This window comes from Chlorocebus sabaeus, chromosome X (assembly GCF_047675955.1).
Source record: "Chlorocebus sabaeus isolate Y175 chromosome X, mChlSab1.0.hap1, whole genome shotgun sequence".
NCBI classification, from domain to species: domain Eukaryota; kingdom Metazoa; phylum Chordata; class Mammalia; order Primates; family Cercopithecidae; genus Chlorocebus; species Chlorocebus sabaeus.
Window position 1 is genome coordinate 113322380 of NC_132933.1, and position 25588 is coordinate 113347967.

A 25588-nucleotide genomic window follows, 5' to 3' on the forward strand; every position below is an offset into this window, starting at 1 on the left:
CCTTCTCCAATCTCTTGGCCTCGGTCCCCTCCACGGTGAAAGGTCAGGATTGAACTCATTTCTAAGGGCCTTTGACATCCATCATTTTGTAAGTTCCCTTTTGAAAAGATCTAGAAGAGTTGGAAAGAGTTTTCATAAAGATACCGATTAGGATTCTGGTATAGTAAAGGAAGAACTTTTCTTCGAATAGAGGGTCAAGCATGGAATTGAAGAACTGCAGACTATTTGACTTGGAAGGATCTTAGAAAACTTCTGATCCAATGATCTCACTTTATAGAAGATAAAACAATGTCCCAGGACAGCCAAATGGCTCATCAAAGGGCACTTGTACATTCAGGAAATATTTGGTGGACACCTTGGTGTGGAGGCCCTGGGCTTGGGGCTCTGAGTGCACAGGATGCCTTTCACAGCTTCTGAGCCCAGGTGAGGAAAAAGACAATAAACATACATTTGCAGTATAGTCAGGTCCAGGCTACACACAGATAGCTGCATCGAATGATAAGAAGCACTTGGGAGGAGCACCTAATCCAAACTTAGGCATGGTCAGGATAGAACCTCAATAGCCAACTAATCTTCATTATGAGCCAGGCACTGTTCTAAGCATTTGACATGTGTTATCTTATTTACTCCTCAAATTGACACTGTGAGGTAAGCATTATTACCACCATCCCAATTTATTGGGAAGGAAACTGAGGCACAGAGAGGTTAAGTAACTTGTCCAAACTCACACAGTTAGCAAGTGGCAAAGCCAAACTTTGAACTCAGGTCATCTGGCTCCAGAGCCTGTGATTTTACACATAATACTGACCTTCTGGGGAGGACAATGTCAGCGCTTTTACCTGAGGAATGAGTAGGAGCTGTCCGGCAGAGAACAGCTGGGCAGAAGGAATGGCAAGCACAAAATGGTAAAATTCTGGAGGTGAGCATGAGTGTAGTGTGCCTGTGGAACTGTAGGTTAAAAAGTATGTATGTGACTGGGCATGGTGGCTCACGCCTGTAATCCCAGCACTTTGGGAGGCCAAGGCAGGTGGATCACTTGAGGTCAGGAGTTGGAGACCAGCCTGGGCAACATGGTGAAACCCTGTCCCTGCTAAAAATACAAAATTAGCTGGTCGTGGTGGCATGAGCCTGTAATCCCAGCTACGCAGGACGCCGAGGCAGGAGAATCACTTGAGTCCGGGAGGTGAAGTTTGCAGGGAGCAGAGACTATGCCACTTCACTCCAGCCTGGGCGACAAAGGAGACTCAATCTCCAAAAAAAACACAAAAAATAGTACATTAGTATGTGTGTGTATACACATATCATTGTATGTCTGTGTGTATATGTGTATCTGTGTGTTTATGCATGTGTATATCCATTTCTGTGTGAGTCTGTCCATGTTAATGTGTGTTTCTCTGTGTGTTTGTGTGTATGTATATGTCTATCCATCCTGTTGTACCTGTGTATATGTCTATATATGTTCTTGTGTGTGTGCATGTGTATTTGTATGTGTTCATGTGTATGTATTTGTGTCTGTCTGTATATACATGTCTGTGTGTCTTTGTGTAAGTCCATGTATATTTTTGTCTGTTTCATGAGTGCGTATACTTGTTATCTCTGTGTGTGGGTGCATATGAATGCATATGTGTCTGTGTTTCTCAGTGTGTGCATCTGTGTGTGTGTGTGTGTGACTGGTGGGGGTAGATGGGGTTGGGAGGTAACCAGAGCTATGCAGAGGCCAGATGTTGAGGGCTCTGGAAGACTTTACTCATAGGGCAAAGGGGAATCATTCAATGAACTGAAGCCTTTTGGAAAGGCCATTTGCTAATTACAAGTATTTATTGAGCACCTACTATGTATCAGTTACTATTCCAGATGCTGGGGATGAAATGATGACTAAAAACAAAGTCCTTGTCCTTAGGGGGCTCATATTCTAGGGAAGAAAGACAGACAATAAGCACACAAGCAAACAGATGAGTAATAAATGTCAGGATAAGCACCCTAAAGAAAAAGAAAAGCATATTAAGAGGAAAGGTGGTGGAGAAGGCTTTGAGCAGAGGCCTTAATACCTGAGAGTGCACCCAGGGATATTGTTGGGGAGAGCATTCCAGGCAGAGTGAACAGCAAGGGCAAAGGTCTGGAGGCAAGTGAAGGCTTGGCACATTTAGGGAATGGCACAGAGGTCCAGAGAGCTGGGATGAAATGAGGGAGGGGAGAGTGGTGGGTGCTGAGGTTAGGTACGTGGCTGGGACCAATTCCGACAGAGCTCAGTGATCGTGGTGAGGACATTGGATTGTCTCCCCTGCATAATGGAAAGCTACTGGAGGACCCCACTTCTGTGGCTGCTGTGGGGAAAATGTAGGAGAACCCAGGTCGTCATGCTCTTAATTCAGTGCTCCCACCACGCTGCCACCTCAAGAACCAAAACAAGGGTTGATTCTCTTTCTGATGTTATGTGCATCTTTCTTTCACAGGACAAAGAAAACAAATCTGTTTACAAGGTATTTTCCTGTCGCAATTGATTAGCCACTGTTTCAAGACCTTTCAATATAGTTAATGTTGATCATAATCAAATAATTTGCCCAGTTTCTAGGCTTATGGTGGTAGAAGTTTATCACAGGCTTCCACACTGAAGGAAGTAATACTACATGTGGAGGGTGTGGTGCAGTTTCTAGAGCGTAGTGAGACCTCAATAAGCATGCCTTATTATCTCATTTAATTCATTCATGAAATCTTTGAGGTAGGGGCTAGGCATATTTTACACATAAGGAGCGTGAGGCTTTGAGAGTTGACATGATTAGCCCAAAGTCACACAGCTAGTTAGTGGCATCCCAGCTCCCAAGCAAAAAGCAATTTCAAAAGGAGTTAGAGATTTTGCTTGCTACTGCAGGATCGTGGAGCTTTTTGCTCCTGGCATTCATTGCTGGAGGAAGCCTAAGGGAGCAGGTTTACATGACCATGCCCTTCGCCAGGTGCCTGTGGGGAGGGGTAATGGGTTAGGATGCTCAACATCAGTGTCACTGTCAGCGTCACCACTAAAGCACCATCTGTCCACAAGGCTGGGCTGGACTCAGGGCTAAACATTGCTGATTTAAGAGAGTTTCCAGCGTGAGTGGGCCACGCAGATGGAAAGAGCCAAAAGGGAGATTAAAAACATCTGAATGAGCCCGAGAGAGGCCTGACTTATAGATGTGAACAACCAAATAAATAAATTCTGCAGACACTTGCTGTCCAGCAATGCCGCTTTGCTTCTGTAGATATGGGGGACTCCCTGAACTGGGCAAGTGGGCTGTGGGGTGTTATGGATCAGGCAGGAGGAGGGAAAACTGCCTTCCTGATCATGAGTCCTGGACGGTATTGTTCTGAGGTTACTGTCAAAAGGAAAGAAGAGACATGGCGAGACTGTAAGGAGTGGCTATGAATTAGCAACATCAGGCCATCATGGTCTGATAGCAGACAGATTGCTGTCCCCATCTCCTTTGGAAGAATGTCACTGTAGAAACACTAGGCATGTGCCTTTCAGACCTGTGAGTCAAGGGATAGTGTTAGGAAAAGAGTACAGGGGCCAGAACCCTGACACAGAGGATATCTTCCTGGAGGTATCCTCGAAGTGACAGACAAATGTCAGACCCAACCCAACCCAACCCAATTCTGGGAATTTGGGAAGCTTGGTGTTTTAGTTACTATGATTATATAGCACATCATTCCCAAACTTAGTGGATTAAAACAACAGGACTCGTTCCTTACACTCGGATTCTGTGGATCAAAAATTTGGACAGTATATGCAGGGACAGCTTGTCTCTGCTCCATGATGTCTGGGGTCTCTGCTGGAAGCCCCGAAGGCTGGGGACTGGGACCTTCTGAAGGCTTGTGCACTCAAATGTCTGGCAGCTGATGCTGGCTGTTGGCCAGGGGGGTTTCAGTTCTCTCCCTGTGCCTGCCTGTGTGGACTCTCCCCATAAGCTGATTTAGGCTTCCTAATAGCATAGTGTCTGGGTTCCCAGAGTGAGCTTCTGAGAAAGAGAGAAGCAGTTGGAAACTGGCTCATTTGAATGACCTGGCCTTAGAAGTTACATCTCCACTATAATCTATTGGTCAAAATAATCATCAGCCCTACTCAGATTCAAGAGGAGGAACAGAGACTGCTCCCTCTGTGGGAGAAGGATTAGTCACAGTGTCAGAAGAGCATGGCGGATGGGATACATATGTTTCTGTGGCTACCTTTGGCAAATACTATTGGCCACACCGTTTTAGTCTCTTTGGGTTGCTATAACATAAAGCCATAGTGGGTGGCTTATAAACAACAGAATTTTTTTGCTCACAGTTCTGGAGACTGGGGAGTACAAAATCAAGGTGCTGACAGATTTGGTATCCAGTCAGGGCCTGGTCAGGGTCATCCTGGTTCACAGATGGTGTCATCTCATTGTGTCCTCACATGGTGGAAGGGACTAGTGAATTCCCTGGGGTCTCTTTTATAAGAACACTAATCCCATTCAGGAGTGTGGAGCCCTCATGACCTGATCACCTCCTAAAGGCTCCATCTCTTAATACCATCACCTCGGGTGGTAGGGTTTCAACATGTGAATTTTGCAGGGGGGACACAAACATTCAATCTATGGCACAGACCATGGTCACATTAGGCCCCATGGAGGACTCTCTTGGGGGAGAGCAAAGGGATAAGCCCCTCACCAAGGATCCCAGAGCAAAATCCTTCCATTTACTTAATAAAAGAAAGCCTCCTTCCTGCCCATGAAGTGGGCCCCTGTAGGTCCCAGCTGTGAGGGCAGTGATAGGAGGAGGGACAGGAAGTTGGCAGTGGCCAAGTTTTGTGGCATTTTCCCAGTGACCTTTGCTGGAGGGAGTAAAGGCAAGTTTCCACTTCAAACAGAGCTTAGAAGCTCTGTGGCCTTTGCAGAGGCAGCTTGGCCACCTGGCAATGCTTGGCCCTCAGGGCTGGCTGAGGCTTGGTGTAGGAATAAGGTGAAGATTCTGACAAGGCAGGGGGACTGAGGACAGGAGTCCCACAGCCTAAACGAATGATGGCCAGGTTACTTCACACCTTCCACCTCACTTGGAATAATACCTGCCTCCCACCTGCCTCACATGGAAATTATACCTTTCTTCAGTCACACCTCTTCTGACATAGATTTCAGTGACAGTAATTTATGTGGGAGGCGATCCTAGGAAGCACGGGTAGGGGGTGGGATATAGGACAGGGGAGGGAAGACAGCAATTCAGGGTGTGCTAGCAAGCAAATCGCTGTGAGTGGCTGAGGCTCAATTCCACAGGGTAACTCCGGGAATTATTGTAGAACACGTGCCTCACAGTTATCCCATTCACAGGCAAGGGAGCAGAGGTATTTATCCTCCACCTCCCATCAGTCTCTGGTTGGGGGGCTGCTCCTGGGGTGCTGGTAATTCCATGGCACGTCTGGCCTTCTGATAGGTGGACAGAGCTGCCTTTGACCAGAGAAGCCCTCAGGCAAAGAGGTACAGGTACTGTCAGCTGGGAGTTAGGACGATGTACACTGATGGGGAAAGGGTGAGGTGCAGAATCGGCTATAAACCCCGTTAGCATATTTCAACTGTTCCACTCATTCACTACTTACTGAACTCTGCCTTCTTTAATTTAAGCAATTAAAATATTTCTTAATCATATTTTAATGTTTAACAACACTTCCATGAGGTCCTCACCATGACAGTCAAAGTCCTCTGCCACACAGCCCAAACCTCACTTACTTAATCTCTCTGTGCCTCAGTTTCCTCATCTGAAAACAGGGATACTAACAGCATAGTGTCCTGAGGATGAAATGAGTTAACTGTTAAAAAATACTTCAACCAGTGCCTGGCACATAGTAGGCATGAGGTAAGTGGTAGCTATTACTCTAACTTCTGGGTGTGCGTACCTCTCAATGGTGCCCAGACAGGCTGTTCTCAGCAGCTGAGCTCACTCTTGACCAGCCATACACTGCATCCATGTTCTTACACATGCTGAGAATGCCTTCCCTGCATTGCACTGAATCTTCTGTTCATCCTTCAAATCTCCAGCCACACGCACATGCCATGCGCATGCATGCTATTCCCCCTCTCTGGAAGGTTCTCACTCACTCTCTTCAACAAACTAACTTCTTTACCTTCAGCCATTTCCTTAGGCAAACCCCTGACCTTCCAGATTGGGTCATGTTCCCCATGATATCACCCTATACTTCCTTTTCTAGGTACTTATCCCAATTCTCCTTAGATTATTAGTCAGGTAACTGGAGGTTTAATGTTCATTTCCTCAGCTAGAACATAAACTCACCGAAGGAGGGATCAGCTCTGTCTTGGTTATCATTTATGGCAAATACAGTGGATTGGTTTGTGTGATAGGTAGCCAGGGTTCTGGAGGTGATTTTGGTTTCATCAATTGGAGGACTCAGCGAGTCTTGGACTTGGACACTGATTCATGTGCCTATGATGAGAGGCAGCATGCTAGGCATCTGTTTTGTTGGGAGGGTCTTGGCAGAGGCAGTGTGGCCCAACAGCAAAGACAGTGGCTTTTTGACCATGGAGAGGTTCTTATCACAGCAGAGCCTGCAGTCCATTAACAGCCCAGTCCCGCTGTGTGATTTGGGAGTTAGTTATTCCAGAAACCTCAATCTAGAACTTGTTTCTATAGCACTGCCACGGATTCTGCAACTAATAATTTTCTGTTCAAATTAGCAAAAGTGGGTTCTGTTTTCTGCAACTGGTCACTGACCCCAACATCACTGCTGCATCTTCAGGATCTAAGATGGTGCCTGGTGCATAGTTGGTGCTCAATATGAATAAATAAATGATCGAAAGGATCAAATGTTATTTACGTTGCAATCTGCCAACTGTCCTCTATAACAGTCATCTAAAATTTTTAGAAAATTCAAGTCCAACTAGAGCCCTTGAGCCCTTTAACTTTGTTCTCTTGTCACCATAAGTGACCTCTTGACAGAGGTGTTGGCATTTGCCTGAATGACATCTTGGTTTGTTTCCCCAAGTTGAATTAATAAGAACTCCTAGGCTTTGCAGCCCTGAATCAGCTGTGGGAACATCTGTTCTTAACCTTGGGAGATGCTTAAGAGCTCAGAAGCAGACAGTTTCAGCTATTCTAGAGGAGGAAGCCCCAGGCTCAGTCAGTGACATCAATGGTGTGATTCCTGGGTTTACCAGACTGTACCAATAACACTCCTCACTTCTCCTTCCTAACTGCTCCAGTAGCTGACTTCAATAGTGTGATGGTTAATTTTATATGTCAACTTGACTGGACTATGGGATGCCCAGATAGCTGGTTAAACACTATTTCTGGGTGTTCCTGTAAGGATATTCCTGGATGAGATGAGCATTTGAATTGGTGGACCGAGTCAAGCAGATGGCTCTCTGCAGAGTATGTGGGCATCATCCAACCTGTTGAGGACTTGAATAGAACAAAAAGGTGGAGGGAGGTGGATTCAAGCTCCCTGTCCTGACTGCTTGAGCTAGGACACCGATCTTCTTCTGCCTTCAGTGCTCCTGGTTGTTAGGCCTTCAGATCCACACTGGAATCTATACCACTGCATGTCCAGCTGTCAGGCTTCAAACTACACCATCAGCTTTCCTTGGTCTCCAGCTGGCAGACAGCAAATTGTGGGACTTCATAGTCTCCATAATTGCATGGGCCAGTATCTTATGATAAATATCTCTCTCTCTCTCTCTCTCTCTCTCTCTCTCTCTTTCTCTCTCTCTCTCTCTCTCTCTCTCTCTCTCTCTCTATATATATATATATATATATATATATATATATCTCAGCATATATTGAGCATCTATTTTCATTTGCCTATCATCTCCTATTCTGTTTTTCTGGAGAACCCTGACTAACAGAATCAGGAAGATAATGCATTCTGCCAGGTATCTGGCCTCCACCTGGGCCTTTGAGTGGCCAAAGATCTTGCCCACCTCTGTCCCAAGAGGGGCCTGACCAGACTGTACCGGATTTCAGCCTCCAGAGCTGTGGTATGACCATCCTGCTCTAAGAGGATGCCAGAGCCAGCCTCTTCACCCCAGGGTCTCTCTCTTCAGGAAGCCAGGTCTGGTCGAGTGAGAGTGAGAAGGTGACTGTCTCTGAGGAGGTAGGAAGACCCTAACTTGAGCAGCTCTGTCCTCAACAGTAGACCTGCCCCAGCTGTGACTCACCCAAGGAGGTCCAGATGCTGGGCTGGCCTTGAACTCAATCACCTTCCCTGAGCACACTCTTTTTACCATCTGCTATGCCTCAAACATCCAGGACCATCAAGTAGATGCCTTTGGTCAGGAATTGCAGGGAAATACTCCAATTGACATGAACTAAAGGATCCTTCTCTCCTACAAAGTAGAACAGATTCTCCCCAGGGAGGTGGCAGCAGGCAGAGCTGGGCCTGCTGATGACAGATGTGCTGGCTAAAATTTCTCAGCTTGTGCAAGACACCCCAATGCCTGCAGGTGACTGAAGGAGATTGATGGTCATTGCTCAAATACTTTTAGTGTTTGGCCCATGATTTAGATCAGTGGCTATATGAAAAACTAGGCATGCCGTGTGATGTTTATCACCATCTTACAGAAACGTCAAGGTTAAAGTTAGAAAATTAAGTCCCAATTAGGTCAAGATCCAAAAATCTAGTTGGGGCTGAGACCAGGGTGGGTTGGGGAGGCTTGAAGGGAAGTGGTATGGAGATCCCTGGTCACCATGAGTTTGGTAGGCCTGCTGGGTTCCTTTAGAGGGAGTGGGATGGAGAAGACCCCATTCTGCTCATATTAGTGGTTGGGGAAGGGCATAGCTGTTGCAAATGCCAGGCCAATGACTAATTGGACAGGTTGCCACACTTGGCATTTGCCATATACTCAGATGGCATGTTCAAAACATTTAACAACTAGGAGGGCACAGCCCCTGACCAATGAGAATGGACACAGGTGCCTGCTCTGCAGGTCTTAACTGTTTACTTGCTGGTTTCTTTGGAGGTCCCTGGGTCTTAGGGGAGGATCTGGGGAGGGCTGGGTGGGTGGGAAGAACTTAGGGTAGGGTGCTCAGGACTGTAATTACCTGTTAATCAGTCTGAAAACATGGTCAAGAGCCGAATAGCCAGGACATCTCTGCCTGTGAGTACTAGATGCCTATGTCCCAACTGTTGTTGTTTTTGAGGGGCAGTCTTGAGAAGGGCTTGCTGGGAAACTGGGACCTGGGTGTGAAGCAGCCGGAGGATGAGGTTAGCCTTGCCTGGGCTGTGATGAATGGTGAGCTTTACCTCCAGGTTCAGTCCTGGACCTCAGCCTGGCAAAACAGCTGCAGCCATCTCCCCACCAGCTAGCAGGTTTGCGGAAAGTTCTCTCTGAGTTTCCACCTGGGCATTAGATAGCTTATGAATATGACTTTACTGTCTCCTTCCCATGCTGGCCTCAAGATGCCACTGACTCTCTTTCTACCTGAGTCTTGGAGCTTCTGGCATGGCCCACTGTTCTGGCTCTCTGGGGCCTGGGCCGGAGCTGATGCTGGGCCCCTGCCCAGGTGTTTGACTGCCTTTTCCCAGGACAAATTGAGCTAGCTCCAGTCCTGGCCCTGCGTTGTCCTCATCCTGCCCCTTGAGATCTGGACACTTTTGAATACTGAGGCCTGTTCAGAAGTGTCCTGGCATTTTGTCATTGTCTCCACTCCATTTGCTGTGACTCACCAGAACTTCCCAGGATGGGAGCTGCTGGGTGCAAGATTTCCCCAGCCTTCTGCCTTCCTCTCTAGAGGCTCTTGGCTTGCAGTGGACTTTGTGGCCATGCATGGCCATTGGGCATAGACTTCCCTTTCAATGAGCCATTTGGACTGTCAGGTTGGATGGATTTTGAAGCCCTGGTTTAGGGATGGTTCAAGCAGTGGTCCCCATCATCTTGAATAATTGGCATAGCCCCTGCTTGTGGGAAGGCTCTTGGGTGAAGACTATCTTAGAGGACTCATTTTATTGGTGGCCCACATGGGGCATGTCACATCACCTGGAGACTTGGGCAAAACCTTGTGATTCATTGAAAACAAAGATTCCTGGCATCTCCCCAGTATCTTTTTTTTTTTTTTTTTTTTTTTTTTTTTTTTTTTTTTTTTTTTTTTTTTTTGAGATGGAGTCTCGCTCTGTCACCCAGGCTGGAGTGCGGCGGCACGATATTGGCTCACTGCAACCTCCCGCTTCCAGGTTCAAGCGATTCTCCTGCCTCAGCCTTCTGAGTAGCTGGGATTACAGATGTGTACCATCACACCCGGCTAATTTTTGTATTTATAGTAGAGACAGGATTTTACCATGTTGGCCAGGCTGGTCTTGAACTCCTGACCTCAGGTGATCTGGCAGCCTCAGCCTCCCAAAGTGCTGGGATTACAAGCCTGAACCACCACGCCTGGCCTATCCTGTGCTTTAATCCCCAAAGTTGTGTTAAGCATCTTTGTGCTCTCAACAGACAGTGGACTTAGAGCACAACAGAGAATGAATTTCCCTGGTATTACAACACACACTTTCTTTTCACATTTTACCATTTCTGAAATTAGGATGCCATCATTTACATTCGATGTATTCCTTTAAAATGGTATCCTGCTTACCTCCTTTGCTTCCTTTTCTTTTTCTTTTCTTCCTTGTCTTAACTTAGTCAATGACATCTTACATCTGAAGAAATCAGAACTAATGTGTTGATGGATCAGCTAATCATGGATGTATTCTTTCTTTTCCAGTATGCTTGACCAGTTTTCTCAGGTTAACTCAGTGACTGGTGCAGAGATTTGGAAACCGCTCTGCTTTAAGGAAGCCAAGCTGTTCTCCCTATTTGATCATCCTCCTTTTATTGGAGGATGGCATTGTCATGGCCTGGCAGCCCATATTTCTTTCTGGGGGTGTTTGGCCCAGCTTTCAGCACGTAGTAGGTGCTCAGTAAATATGAGTGGTGAAAGAGTGAATAATTAGGTGTTAATACCCCTTCCCCAGATAGGGCAGCAGTGGAATTTAACAGACATCTTTCAAGATTGCTTCAGTGAGTACCTTCTTTTTAAAATGTCAAATATAGGCAGCCACCAGTGGGAGGTGGGATGTCATTACCCTAAAGGTCATTTGTAAATTGAGTCTACTCCACATGTATTCATTTGGGGCTCAGGCTAAGGGGCAGCGGTCACTCAGAAGAAGCTCTTTTCATTGAATGACAGGGACACAAGAGGGTGAGCAAAACTGGCCATGACTCTTGAGGTCTGGACTTGGTGGGTGTATTGTTTGTTCTGGATCTTTCCATTGGCCAAAGCAGGTCATATGGTTGAACCCAGAATCAAGGGGTGAGAAAATATGAGAAGAGCTGAAAAGTCTCATGGCCAGTGGCATGGCTACAAGGAAGGATGAGGAGTGGGGACCAGTAATGCAATCTGCCCCCATGAGGCAATGTTTTGAGCAACATTTGCCTGTCTCATAGTGCAGGTGTCTAACCTGAGAGTGATACTAGCTCTAAGGAAAGCAGAACAGAACACATGTATGGAGCCGAACACAGTGCCTGGTACACTGTTATTAGGGGCAGACTTGGAATTGGAACCCAGGTCTCCTGGCTCCCAGGCCTGGGACACTTTCCAACACATCATGTGGCTTCTTCTCTCCAAGTTCATCACTCTGTGAGGCAGCTTGTCAAATCCAGACAAGTCCTGTGGCTATTTTTTTCTGCTGACTTTTCACCAGGGGGACGCCAGCCAAACAGAGCTAGTGTCACGGGCCTGACGGGTGTCAAACCTTGTGTGTGAAGAACGTCCCAGTCATCCTCTCTCCCTCATCCCCCAAACACTTATCTCATTACCGAGGCGGGGGCAGGGAGCCGAGGAGAGAGGGAGGCAGCGTGGAAGTGTTTATTCTCTTCAGGAGCAAGTCTCTCTCCTAATTAGTAGGTGATTCTGTGAGATGAAGCCCAGGTGGGGAATCAACTTGGGGGTCTGGAGTGGTGCTCCAGACGTCCCTGATTACCCAAATCCCCAGCTGGGGTGAGGACCCCTCACGTGGGGAGGGAAAGCGGGGGAATATTAGTTTCTGATACAACGAGAGACAAGAGAATAATTCTACGAGGCCGTGTAGAACAAGCAGAGAGAGAAAAGCTCTTTGAGTGCAACAAGGAACGGGGTTTTAAAATTTCATTTGCACAGCGGCAGGTCTTGCCAATTGGATCCTTTCCAGAAAGCAATCTGCTAAGTCTGACAGTCGGAAGAAATGCCGGGCTGCTGAGCGAGGAGAGGCTGGGTTTTTTTAAGGGTTTATTTTTCATCCAGGTCCTTTGTGAGCAATGGCTTTTTTTTTTTTTTTTTTTTTTTTTTTTTTTTTTTTATTCCATTTTAAAAGAAAAAGACACGCAGCGATCCTCTTTGTGAGGCGGGAAAGGGCTTCCCTGACCATCTGGGCCTCAGAGGGACTCGGGGAGAGGCGGCCTTTTGTGTCGGGGCATTCAATGCCCGCGCGGCCGCCGTTTATCTTTGCTGCCACTCACACCAGGCTGGCCTCGCTGCCGGCTGGCCCAGGGCACACACAGAAGCTCAGAGCAGTCCTCCAGGTCCTTATCTGTCTCACGGGCAGGAGGTCGGGGGGTTGGGGGGTCTCTCTGAGCCCACCCAGAGGTCCATTGTGTTGGCTGCTCGGGGCGACAGACCAGCACCGCAGACATCTCTTTGCCCAGACCTATTCTTCGATGCACAGCGCGCGCTCTCTCTCAGCCTCTCTACCCTTCCTTGAATCCATTCCCCTCCTGCCAGTGGGGCTGGGGGCTTTAGGGTGAGTATGGATTCTTGGCCCACGCCAGCTGTTACAAGAACATTTCACTGCGTGCATGTGTGCATGTGCGTGCGTGCAAACACACACACTCATGCACACATACACATACCCTCTCAGCCCCGCCTGTCAGCCAGGCTCCAGAGTCTGAGCAATCTTTTTATAGAAATGCTGAGGTGACGAGGCTGTCTTGCGTTGGGTCCTTGCCCAAGTGCTGGGGCTGTGTTGTCCTCAGACAATTGCACTCGAGCAATACTGGCCAAGAGAACACAGGCATAGTGGGCTGGCCTAGGGCAGACTTGGTAGAGAGAGCATTTTAGCTGTGCAGGGCTTTCAGCTATTTAGAGGCTCATTTGGGATGTTATTTTCATAGCTTACAAGGCTCACTTTCACACATATCATTTGGTCCTTATAGTAGCCCTGTGATATTGGCAGGGTGCTTATTCATCCCATTTTCTGGATGAGTAAGCTGAGGCACACAGAAGCTATACTGGCCTGATTTTACTGGCAGGGAACTTGAGTAAGAGTGAAGTGAAGTGAATTATATACACTTCATTTGTTTTCATCCCAGCCCATGAGATTTCAGCATACACTACCTGTCACTGTAGACAGCTATTTATGAGTTCAGTATCTGTTGCTTTAAAAACAGTGTGAGACCAGGCATGGTGGCTCATGCCTGTAATCCCAACACTTTAGGAGGCCGAGGTGGGTGGATCACCTGATCTGAGGAGTTCGAGACCAGCCTGGCCAACATGGCTAAAACCCGTCTAAAACAAAAATTTGCCAGGCATGGTGGCGCGTGCCTGTAATCCTAGCTACTCGGGAGGTTGAGGCAGGAGAATTGCCTGAATCCAGGAGGCGGAGGTTGCAGTGAGTCTAGATCATGCCATTGCACTCCAGTCTGGGCGACAAGAGCAAAATTCCATCTCCAAAAACAAAACAAAACAAAACAAGGTGACTGCAGGGTGGAGATTGCTTTATCCTGTTGAACGTCTCAAGGTTCCTCATGACAAAGCTGCCTTATACCAAAAAGGTAAAGATTTGGAGACTCAATGTCCCTGATTGACTTTGGCCTCTAAGACCCCCATATATGTACAAGGCTAAGCCAGGAGGAGGACGGGGCTGGGAGCATGGTGTTGTAGAGACAGAGACAGGGCTGGGGGAATCTAGCCCTTTCTTCCTGGCTAGGACAATGCTGTGGCAATGAGAAGATGTGAAGGACAAGAATTTGAGGTGGTAAGGAGTATTGACAGGGCCATTGCTTGTGTATTTGTCACATTGTCGTTGGGTGTGTCTAGGGACGCTCACCGTTTAAAATCCAGCCATGGTGAAACATGCTGGGAGCCTTGAGTTGTAAGTTTCTGCTTCAGGTGGGCACGGGCCTTGAAAGACTCAATCATGTAGTCCTGGCTCTGCAAGGGCATGGCCCTGTGTCTGGAAGCTTTTGGCTGAGGAGGAGTGGCTCAGGGCTGTCATGGGCCCAAAGAATGAGATGCTGTGAGCAGGCACCCCCTAGCATGGCTCAGGAGGGGCTTCTGGACCAGGGTTCATCCCAATAGCCCTACCAGTTGCTATAGTATTGAAATGCTTCTCTGTCATTGTCCCAAGTGTCCCTTCCACCTGGGCTGCTTGCCATAGCCTGAGGCACCCATGTTCCTGCCCCAGGGCTGAGGCTGGGGCTCATTCTGAATGGCAGAGGCCCAGGCTGTCTCCATTGTTAAATATTTAGAATGTCACCCCTGTGGAACCCCACAGCTCACTCCCGCAACCAGCATGGGTTTTTGTTCCCACCCGTTCAAGGCCTCTGAGCTCAGAAATGCCAAACACTCAGCGAATTCAGGTTAAGCTGGCCTTGCTGCGTTCTGTGAGCTGCACCGCCCGGAGAATAATAGCATTTCTCAGGATGTTAGGAAAGCAGCCCCTGTTGATTTTGCAGCCCTTGAATAGCAGCTTCGTGGAAAACGTTTCTGATTTGTGCAGAGGCTGTCCCCTAGCCCCGGCCCCCGAGAGGCTGGTGTAATGCTTCTTTTCATGTGGCAGGATCGGATATGACCAGCGTGGGTTCTTTCTGTCAGATATTACGAGTGGTTATTACTGAGGCAGCCCAGCTGCCATGTGGGGCTTGGCCCTCGCTCCAGGTCTGGCAAGGCGCTGCTGTCGTATCTGAATTTCTTCATCTACAAGATCTGAATCCAATCTAGTTGCTGTGAGCCTGTTTGTGTAGCAGAAGGGAGGGGGGCAGTGAGGGAGATGGGGGGAGGCCCACATGAGGTCGCTCATCCTTCCGGGAGGCTTTGCTGGTTAATGAAATCTCTGATTTGTTGGCTGGGGGAGGGCCCCTTTGGCTGACGTTAACAGCTGATGGGGACATCGGTGTGTCAGGATGCCAAATGGTGACAGTTTGGACCTGCACCAATGGAACGGGGTATTTTCCACCCTGATTGCCTCCAGTTCAAATGAGAGTGGGTTTATTTGAGTCAGGTGGATCTGGGAAACAATCAGAGAAAAGCAGAGGTGGCCTTCAGGGCTGTGTGTGCACGTGTGTGTATGTGGTGGCGGGCCATCATTTGTAATTCCACATTTAAAGAATTTGCAGGGCTGCGTGTGTTTTTAAGCTTTATTTGAATCCTGATGCTCTATAGACAGGCCAATTATTTCTCCCCTGAGGAATGCAGGCCCCAGAAGGATGGGGGCCCAAGACCCCATCTGGGATCTGCTGCAGAGCTTTGTGCAGGAGGAATATTTCTCCAGCAGGGAGCCTGTCTTCCCGGGGGGGTTTCCCTAGTACAGTGCACACTGAAACCCAGGCTAGGAGTCGATGGTTCTTTCATTTGCTGGGGGAGAGAGAACTGGGGAGGGGGTTTAAAAAAATAAGGTTTCCCAAACACACGCTACTGTCTGAAAGGCCCTTCAGAGGGCGGGCACGTTTGGCTGCCTCAGCTGCGGTTTTAAGAGAGAGGATTAGCAAGGATCTGGCCGTGCCTCATTCCTCCCACCTTTCATGCCTTCCCTGGAGACCCTCCCCAAGGATGGGAAGGGAGCGGGTTAAGGGGCTGCAGTGGGGGCAGGGAAAGCTCCTTCAGCAAGGTGAGCTTTTCTGCTTAGGCTTATTTCCAGTGAAAATCGGTGGCTTTTCCTCCAGGTTAACACCTGCTCCAAACACCTATCAAACTGTATGTTGATAACTTGATCAGTTCCAATCACGCATTGCTCCATCAGTCCAAAGTGGTGATGCCTGTCACTAGCTGTGCAGCTAACCAGTCCAGAAAGAGTGAGGGAATAGAGGTCTGGGGCACCCCTCTTTCACATTGGGGTGGGGTGGGGGCAGCTGTTCTCCAGCCTTTTCCCAGGTTCTGGGGAAACCAGATACTTTGCATGGTGGGTCACTAACCAAGTGTGGGGTGGGGCCAGGTGTGGCACAGGAGGGGCGAGTCTGTTCCTTTTTGAATGCTGGGAATCTTACAGCTCCAGGAAACCTCTATGGGCAGCACCCCCAGACACCTGGTTAGGGTGCTTTCTCTGGGGGCATGGCCAGAATCCATGGCTTCTCCCCCAGCCTCATTTTTCATTCATTGGTCTGGATTAATCACCCTCTGTAATCAGCACTGAGGGGAAGAGTGGCCACGGCCCCTGCCCTCAAGGAGATTGAGTTGTGGGGTGGAGAGTAGATGCTGAGGACGGTGAATGCAACTCACAAGTGCCAGGGTTGCACCTGAGGGAGAGATTGGCTCCAGTCTGGGGGATGGGGAGCTGTGATTGGGTGGGGGAAGTGCATCAGAAGCCGACTTTGGCACTAGGCCTTGAAGAATAAGGATTTCACAGTGGAAAATGACATTCCAGGCATTAAGCATGAAGGAATCGTTTCGCGATGAAGAAGGGAGAGTCTCTCTAATTATAACTGACACACTGATTTAAACATTTATTCACTCCAACTACACAAATACACACGCAAATACACACTCGCAGGACAAACAGCAGGGAAAGGGCGTCCTGGGGGCTCCAACTCTAGCTGCAGCTGGAGTCTTTCTATTGAAGAGGACTCTATTTTTTTTCTGATTGAGTCTAGCATCTGATGTCACACAATACATTACCACACCACACATTCCAACAACCTGTGGTCTGTGGCCAGTGGCTAAGATTTGTTGGCTGGGGGAGGACCCCTTTGGCTGACGGGCCCTAGGGTTTCCAAGATGGTCTCTGATTTAGGGTGAAACGCCCTCAGTCTGGTCTGGAAAGAATTCTGTGACTATTCCTCATGGTGTGTTGTCCTAGGTCTGGTTCTCCACAAAGCAGGCTCTGGTTAGAGATTTGCAGGGATGGAGAGCTGTATCAGGGAGAATGGGATCAATACCTATAAGGGATACAGGAGGCTGAACTGGGCAGAGAAGTTGAACTGGGATGGGATTGCACTGGAAGGTCAGCTGATCCCACAAGGACCACTGGGACTGGGATATCCCTGCCGAGTTGTCCTGAAATCGAACAAGGAGGCAGTGTCTTTATACTCCAGCATCCATCTATCATTAGAAGCTGGATGTCCATGGGAAGGGAGGTGACCTTGGTTGAAACTAACTCTGTTGCAATCCCAAGAGGGGGAGACGTTCAGCATCTCAGAATCTCAAGGATGCTCACATCTTCAGCAGCTGACACTGGCAGCTAGGAAAATGAAAGCCTCAGCTGGGAAGGAGAGATGGGGAGGTCCTTCATAGACTTGTAGATGGCTCGACAGAATCTGTTGCCTTAGGTCAAGGCCTCCAGGTTGGTGAGGGCAGACCCTCACTGGCCTTCCAGGCCATGCCAGGCTGAGAGATGCTGGCTCAAGGCTCTGCCTCAGGCTCTTGACTCACCTCCAAACACCTTTAGGAACTCTAAATTACACACATAGACATGTACACAGAACATTCACTGTGTCCCTGACTTTTGATTCAACTCTTTTATATGTTGCAGTGGTCTTTCTCACTGAGCCTAGGCAGAGAGAAAGCAGTGTGTTCTCACATGCGCTCATTTACGTTTCCCCTTTCTCCTGCCCTTTGATAGAGGCGGTTAGGAATTACCATCCCCATTTTACACACTGAAAGACCAAGGATGAGGGAGGTTAAGTGACTTGCTCGTGGTACACAGGTAATAAGTGGGTAACCCGAACCCCATAAATAGCAGGATCTCTTTACAGAAATCACTTGGGAGAAGAATGAATCCTTAGCCTGTAGGCTAATGGCTCCCAACTGTGATAGATGAACTTACTATTTCCAATTCTGACCCCCTCCCTGTTAGGAAATGATACATCCATAGCCTTTGCCATGTAACTTTGTGGTTCCTCCTACTGGAGTCAGCTATATTTCCTACCTCATTGATGCTAGACTTGACCGTGAGACTCACTTTGGCTAGTGGAAAGTTAATGGCTGTGAGGCGCACTGAGGCTTTCCATGTGCTTGCATGGTTTGGCTTGGCCTCTTATGCTCCACCCATCACCCTGGGGAGAACTTCTTCTGCATAGCCATTTGTCTGGATGACCAAAGTAGAGCAGATCTAAACCCAGTTTACAATCTGGAGAGGAGTCCAACAGTGCCAGCTGAAATCAGCTAAATTGCAGCTGATCTGCAAATCTGTGAGTGAGAAAAACAAATATCTGTGGTTGTAAGCTGCTGGGAATTGGGAGTTTGTTTGTTATGTGGGAGTATCACGACAATAGCTGACTAATACACTAACTCAGGTTGTCCTATAGAATGATTGGGGAGTTTAAAAATATACCTATTCTCAGGTATTACCCCCTGAGATTCTGATTTAATTGGTCTGGAGTGGGGTCCAGGCATCATTTTTTTTTTTTTTGTTTAATGCTCCCTAGAGGATTGTAAAGTACGGCCATGTTTGAGAACCATGAGTCCAGGCCAACAAGGTCACATTAGATTGTACCTCTCTGTATATCAGGGCTAAGACTAGGCAAAATAATGGCTTTTAATCTATCACAGCTGTTCTATTCAGCACTCCTCTGCCTTATTACTCGTCTCTGCTCCCTCTATCAGTGCCCCTTCCTTTTTCCTTTAGACACTCTTCTTTCTATTGTTCTTTATACCTTGGTGCAAATTCAGATAAAGGAGTTACCTCCCCTGGGATTATTTGCAATTCAAGTTTCATGTCTATATTGTGGAATAAAAGACTCATCTCCCATTAAAAGGTTTGTGGGTAAAACTGAGCAGAAGAGGTTTTTTGGGCAGAGACGTTATCCCAAATCCCTCTCAAACCAGGAAACCAGACCTACCAGGGACAGGGAGGTGTGGGATGGAATGAGAGGGCTTGATACCGTGACTGAGGAGCAACCAGCCTGTGACTTCCAGGGCAATGGAAGATTTGCTTGTTCATAGGACTTATTTTTAATGCATAGACATGGGTGGGATCTAGCTGTGGTGATGGCCTGCCTGCTTGAGGGTCTTGTGGAATGTTCTGGGGGAAATGCAGCTACTGTTCAGGGCAGCCTCATGATCCCTGCTCCCATCTCTACAGGCCTCCCAGTCTCCTATGCCACAAACCAAGCCTGAAACAAGCTACAATAGGCTCCTCCACTACCTTTGGGGCTCAAAGTCCCCTCCTCAGCTGTTCTCCTTCCCCGTCTATTGCTCCTGAGGGTCCAGACACTCCTCCTTTAGGTCCTCTAACCCCAAAGGGTTGATCTTTCTCTTTTTCAGGCAACAGAGCTTGATCATCTACAACTGGACCCATGCCTTTAAATCACAAAAATCCCTTTACACGCTGGCTTCAGGGATGCCCACACTGACCTGGTGGCTTTCCACTTTTGATCCTTAAACACAGAAGGCCCATTCCACTTACACTGGTAGGATATCATGCTTCTGCCAGGACTCTCGTTCTCAAAGGGAACCCGAGAGATTCCCTTGTACTTCTCTAAATAAAGCAGAGGTGAAGACACAAGTTTGATCTCTGACAGAACATTCAGCTACAACCTTTTGTTCCTGAAGGTTAAGATGTTACAGGAGACATTTGTGGCATATAAGGATGTAGTAACAAGCACTATTTCTGTTACATCTCTAGTATTTTCTCTGGAGATTGGTGCAAATGATAGCACTTAGGGCGGCACTGTGATGTACCCCCCAGGTCCCCTTTAGGGAAGGACTGGTGGGCTCAGCTGCTGGGAGTGGTATTGAGCCTTCAGCATCTTCATTGGTAGGGGCCCTAAGTCACACCCCTTACTGGGGCAGCTCATGTCTGATGACTAATCGATGTGATGGTATAAAGGCCTGGTCACATCAGCTCTATGGGGACAACTCTGAAGGGCCATTCCAATTCCAGAGCTCCCCATGGGGAGCTTCGGGGACCAAAGTCTTAACTTTCTGAGCAGAATTGGCCAACCCCCCTTTTGCTAGCAGTGCTCTGAGCCCCTCACTTTGTGATGATCTTGTGATGAACTCACACATTCTTTGTTTCTAGTTTTCCTTATCTCCCATCCTGCTCTAAGAGGGTATTGGTCTAGCAACAGCTGAAGAAAAGTGTCATGTCCTTGACTTCCTGGGGTTCCCTGCTAGGCTACAATGTGCTTCAGTCCTGCTTAACATTGTAGACAACAGTTCACAGAACTTGTGGCCCTAGGTTCCCTGTCATCAGCAGGAAATTTCCCCACTTCTCAGCATTTCATATGGATACATTGCGGTGTTCTCCATCATTAGAAAGAGAGCATGTGTAATCCTGGGAAGAATTAATTCTTGATAACGGGTGGTCTCAGAAATGACTAGATAGCACACTCAGAATCACCAGATGATGATGATAATAATAATAATTAAAACAAAACAATTGTACTGCATTTATTTTAAATAGTTGTTTACCTTTCTCGTTATAGAACTTGGAAGCAGCGTTGTTAGCAAATAGGAAAATTTCCTGATTTGAGCTTTGCTTCTTATATCTCTCCCTGTGGGAAGACTCTTTCTGAGCACTGAAATGGTCAAAAACATGCCTACATGAGAGAGCACATGCAAGGATGCAGAGCAGGCCCAGGAGTTGGTTTTGTTAGCTCGGCTATTTATTTTGTAACCTGAAAGGATGTTTGTGTTTTGGCCTCCCCTTTATGTGGTAATGACATCTTGACTGTTATTTGAGAAATGAGCTCTCTCCTGTTTCAGTGCATGAGGTTTGGTTGGGGCAGACGTGCATACCCTTAGCTCTAGGGGTGAGCATGCAACCCAGGTTTGACTCATCAGCAGAAGCCAACCACTAGCCATACAGTGATTTATTCATAGATAGGCATGTGACACAAGCTTGGTCAATGGAACCTAATTTTGGGACATTGGTTGGAACTGTTTGAGAAGACAAGCACTCTTTTGGATGTAATTTCCAAGGTAATAGGTTATAGGATACAAGCCTGGAGTTGCCAATGGAATATCTGTGTTACTGCTTCAGAGAAGCTTTCCTAACAACAAACACAGAGGAAAGCAGAACCAATAAATGAGAAGGAGATTAGAGACAGGATGAATATTAATGGTATCATTTGAACACCTAGATCTAGCCATACCTGAAGCCAATGCCTCCTGACTTTTTGGTTACATGAACCAATAAATTCTCTCTTTTAAGATAGTTTGAAATGAGTTTCTGTGGCTTTCAACAGAAGAATCCTAATTGATCCAGTAACTCACAGGCTTTTTCACCAAATATGTGAGGCTGAGTGGGTCAGCTCCATCAGGGAAAAGGTACATGGGGAAATAGTGAGGGAATACCTCTGGTTTCTTTGATTCCCTATTCTAGGAGGTTGACACTGTGTGAGTGAGTGACTGAGGAGGCCTTGAGAAGCTTGTGCCCTCTGTGGTAACCTGTTACATTGCTGGCTCCCAATGAACCGCTATGCCCAGTACTCGTGCCCTTATATAATGCCTTGGCACACTGAGTGTGCAGGTGCATCCATGTAACTTGCTTTGGCCAGAGGAACATTAGCAAGCATCATGCGGAGGCTTCATAAGTGGTCCTGCATTGGAGTTTGTCTTCCTAGAATGCTCCCTTGTGCTACTTAGTAGCCATGCTGTGAGGAAGCCCAAGTCAGCCACGTGGAGAGGTCACAGGGAGGAGAACCTCAGCAACCCCGCTAACAGCAGCAACAGCCAATATGACTATGAATGAGATCATTGTGCACATTCATCCAGCCCCAGTAGAGCCTCCAGATGACTGCAGCTGGGTGAGTGATCCCAGCTCACAAAACATCTCCCTAGTCAGCTCCCAGACTCCTCAGAGAAATAATCAGTTGTGGTTGTTTTAAGTCACTAAGTTTTGCCGTGGTTTGTCATGTGGCAATAGATTACCGAAACACCCTTCCAACTGAGTGATAGCTAGAGTGTTAATGAGGATGAGTGATTAAGAGCTCTACTGGGGTTGGTGACATGTGCCTGGCCCATTAAAAGGGCCAGTGGGTTTGTACCCCTCTCCCGGTACCAAAAAAAAAACAAATAAATAAATAAGAGAGCCAATGGTTGGGAGAACTAGAACTCTGGGGGAGGCAGGGATGTGTATGCACTAAAGCTGGCTTAGGCTGTATAGTTTGGTGAGGGGGTGGTGAAGTTCTAGAACTCTGATGGGGCTCCATAGAACTCAGCACCACCCTTCAGGGCTTATGTTTTCCTGCTGTCCAGGACTCTGCTGGCTTCTGGGGATATGCAGGACACAAAAGCATTGAGAGGCAGGACTTTGTAAGTCTCAGAGAGTTTTAGCAACAACAGTTCTCTATTCTTCCAGTGAATAAGTGAGAGGTGGTGGTCTTCATGCATCCTTCCTAGAGGTGCAAGCTTGGAGGTGCTAGGGAACCACAGGGAAAACATGTGGCATCTAGGGAACCTCCCATCTCATTATTTGGACTAGAGAAATAGCCCTCCAAAAGATCAAGTCAAGAGGGCTAGTCCCTATAATATCTCAAAGCAATCTAACATTTATTTTTGTCTTTTTGTGTGTGAAGTATAAATGAATGAATAAACAAGACTCTGAATTGGGTTGGTGGGGACTGTAACGGGAGGACTTTGAGACTGGAAAGAAGTTTTTGGATTATTAAGTCTATTTGCTAATAGTATTAATTTTTGAAACTTACGGAGTGTTTCCTCTGTGCCAAGCACTGTGCTAAGTCCTTACATGCCTCTTCCCATTCAATCCTCATTACAATTCCTATAAGCATGGTACCGTGATTGCCTCCATTTTATAGGTAAGTCAATGCGAAAATGACTTAGGTGGAGTTTCCCCAGAAGCAGACCTTGATCCAAGATTTGCAAGTGATACATGAAAAGTGGTGAGCCCAAAAAGCACGAGGAGGAAGTGGGTGGTGAGGGGAAAAGACGAGAGCAAGAGAGAGAGATACTAGCAGGTTCCTCCTGCAGGCATTGGAAGCTCAATCCTGCTGGAGAACTCCTGGGGACAGTGTGTAGAATATACCTTGGAGTTGTTGCACCCAAGGGTGAGGAAGCTGGGATATTTATCCTCCAACTCCTGACCTCATTGGCCGAAGACTGCTCCTGGGAGTCTCAACTTGCTTGGCACCTCCATCCTGCCCAGTGGAAAGTGGCATTTGCTCCCACAGCCAGAGAATGCCCTCTTGGCTTCTTGCAGGTTCTTGCAGTAAGAAGCTGCCAGCTTGAATGGGAATAGTGAGTGCTGAGTACATGCAAGCTGGGTACTGGCGGCATCTGCTACATTAAGTACTTGCCCAGGGTCATCTCAATGGTAAGTGGTGAAGCTGCAATTTGAACCCAGTCGGCCTAATTCCAAGCGTATGCCCTTGACTTCCACGTTCCTCAGCTTCTCTCTTGGTGGAAAACAGCAGACATATAGATAGCACCTTTTCTGATGACCCACTTTAAATGGTGTTAAAATAACTATTCATTCTAATAAAGGCAAAACCACAGTTTCAACACCTTGAAAGAACACCAGTGAGTCTATGAAATAAATATATCCTGACACAGCCCTGAGCTGCTGCCGTTTTAGAGAAATACTCCCTGCAGACACTGACTTGTTGCTCAGAAGGCCCTTGGAGGCAGGTTCTGCCCTGGGTGATCTGCATCCCCCAGAAGAGGGCATGATTGACCCCATTCAGGTGAGGGCAGTGTGATCAGAGGTGCTGGGCAGTTTCTCACTTTTGAGAGTTTGGTAAGCTGCCCCATTATAAATGCCTTTAGTAGGCTGCAGTGAGCCAAAGGGGTAAACAGGTGATACATCTAATGTGCCAGGACATGCCACCTCTGCTTGGGCCCCCATTGTGGATCCTGCCTGCTCCAAGACACTGTATGTTGGCTAGGTGGTGAGCAGCATGGTAGGCAGAATCCACCCATTCAGGAAAAGAAGGGGACATGGCGGCGATGGAGAAGAGAAGGCCAGCGGGTTCCACCGTTTGTTAGAGAAAACCCTGGGCCTCAGGAAAGCACAAAATTCATGGAAGCCGAGATTAACTCCCCTCCTCTGGAGAGAGCCTTTCCAATCCAGCCTCAGGCTATAAGTAATCCCCAAACTGCTTCAGAGCAATCGGTCCTTTGTGGGCAGGGCTTGGAGAATAGCTGGAGTGGAGAGCTTGAGAGAGGCAGCCTCAGGGACACTCAGGGCCTGAGGAACAGCAGAACCTACATGCTGGCAGGTCCCTCGGAAAGCACACAACCCAGCCTTTATTTTCAGACCAAATCTGAGGCTCAGCTGCCTGGCCCATGGCTGCTTAGTGGTAGGGGAGACAATTTGTAACCAGTGGCAGAAATGGACAGGCCAAGCAGGTACCAGGTGTGGCTTCTGCCCCCTCTTCCCTCATTATCAGCTCTTTTTTTATTTTTATTTTTTGGTTTGTCTTTTACCCTCCTCCTGCCTCCAAGCTGTCAGTTTCCACAGGAGATGGGTTTCCATAGTGGATGAATTTCAGAGCAGGTAGGAAATGCCTCACCCGTCTCTCTGGAAATGTATGTTTTTTTGAACCAGTCTCATCAGTATGATGAAGAAATAGAGAGCAGATCTAATCTATTGGCGTGTTTTTCTAATTACCAGATTGATTTACCAGAGAAATCTCCCCAGGAATTTGACTTCTCTGCAAGGTCTTTGCAAGCTCTAAATTTGTTCTCTGAAAAAAGCCCAACCAAATCCTCACAGATTTGGGGGAGCTGGGTCCCTCTAATCAGGGCCCAGAGCTTATTTGTTTTCTAATGGAATCTGAATAGAATTTAACACGCAGCCATTCTGCATGGAGTGCATTCATATTTTTAATTAACAAATTAGGAGCTATTTTGTTCCCCTTTGAACGGCAGTCACGTGGGCCTGGTTTCTTTTCGGCCAATTTAGTCAACTTGGACGATTTTAATTACAACAGTCACGAGCACCAGAAATTCCTGCATCTGACAGATTCGCGACCTGGTCCATTGACTCTCATTTAAAAGCAAGTTCTCCATGAACAGAGATCTCCAAGGGCACTGGTGGGTGTCGGGAGAGGGGGACGGGCACTGTGCCTCGGGTACAGGTAGAGAAGACCCTCATTTTCCATTTTGAGATCCATTAGTGCTGATTATAAAGTGACCAGTTCTCTCTGGCCCTGCCTTCATATTTTTAAAAAGTGTCCCTTGGTGCAGAACTGCTTCTGAAATGTAGCAAAGTGGCCCTTCCTTTTTTCCTCAGGAGCTTGGCCTTGTTCCCACACTTCTCAAACTTTAATACCCACAGGAATCTTCTGGAGATCTTGTTAACAGGCAGATTCTGATTCAGTTGGCTTAGAGTGGGGCCTGAGATTCTGCATTTTCTTTTCTTTTTTTTTTAGAAATGGGGTCTTGCTCTGTCGCCCAGGCTAGAGTCCGTGACATGATCATGGCTCACTGCAGCCTCCATTTCCTGGGCTCCAGTGATCCTCCT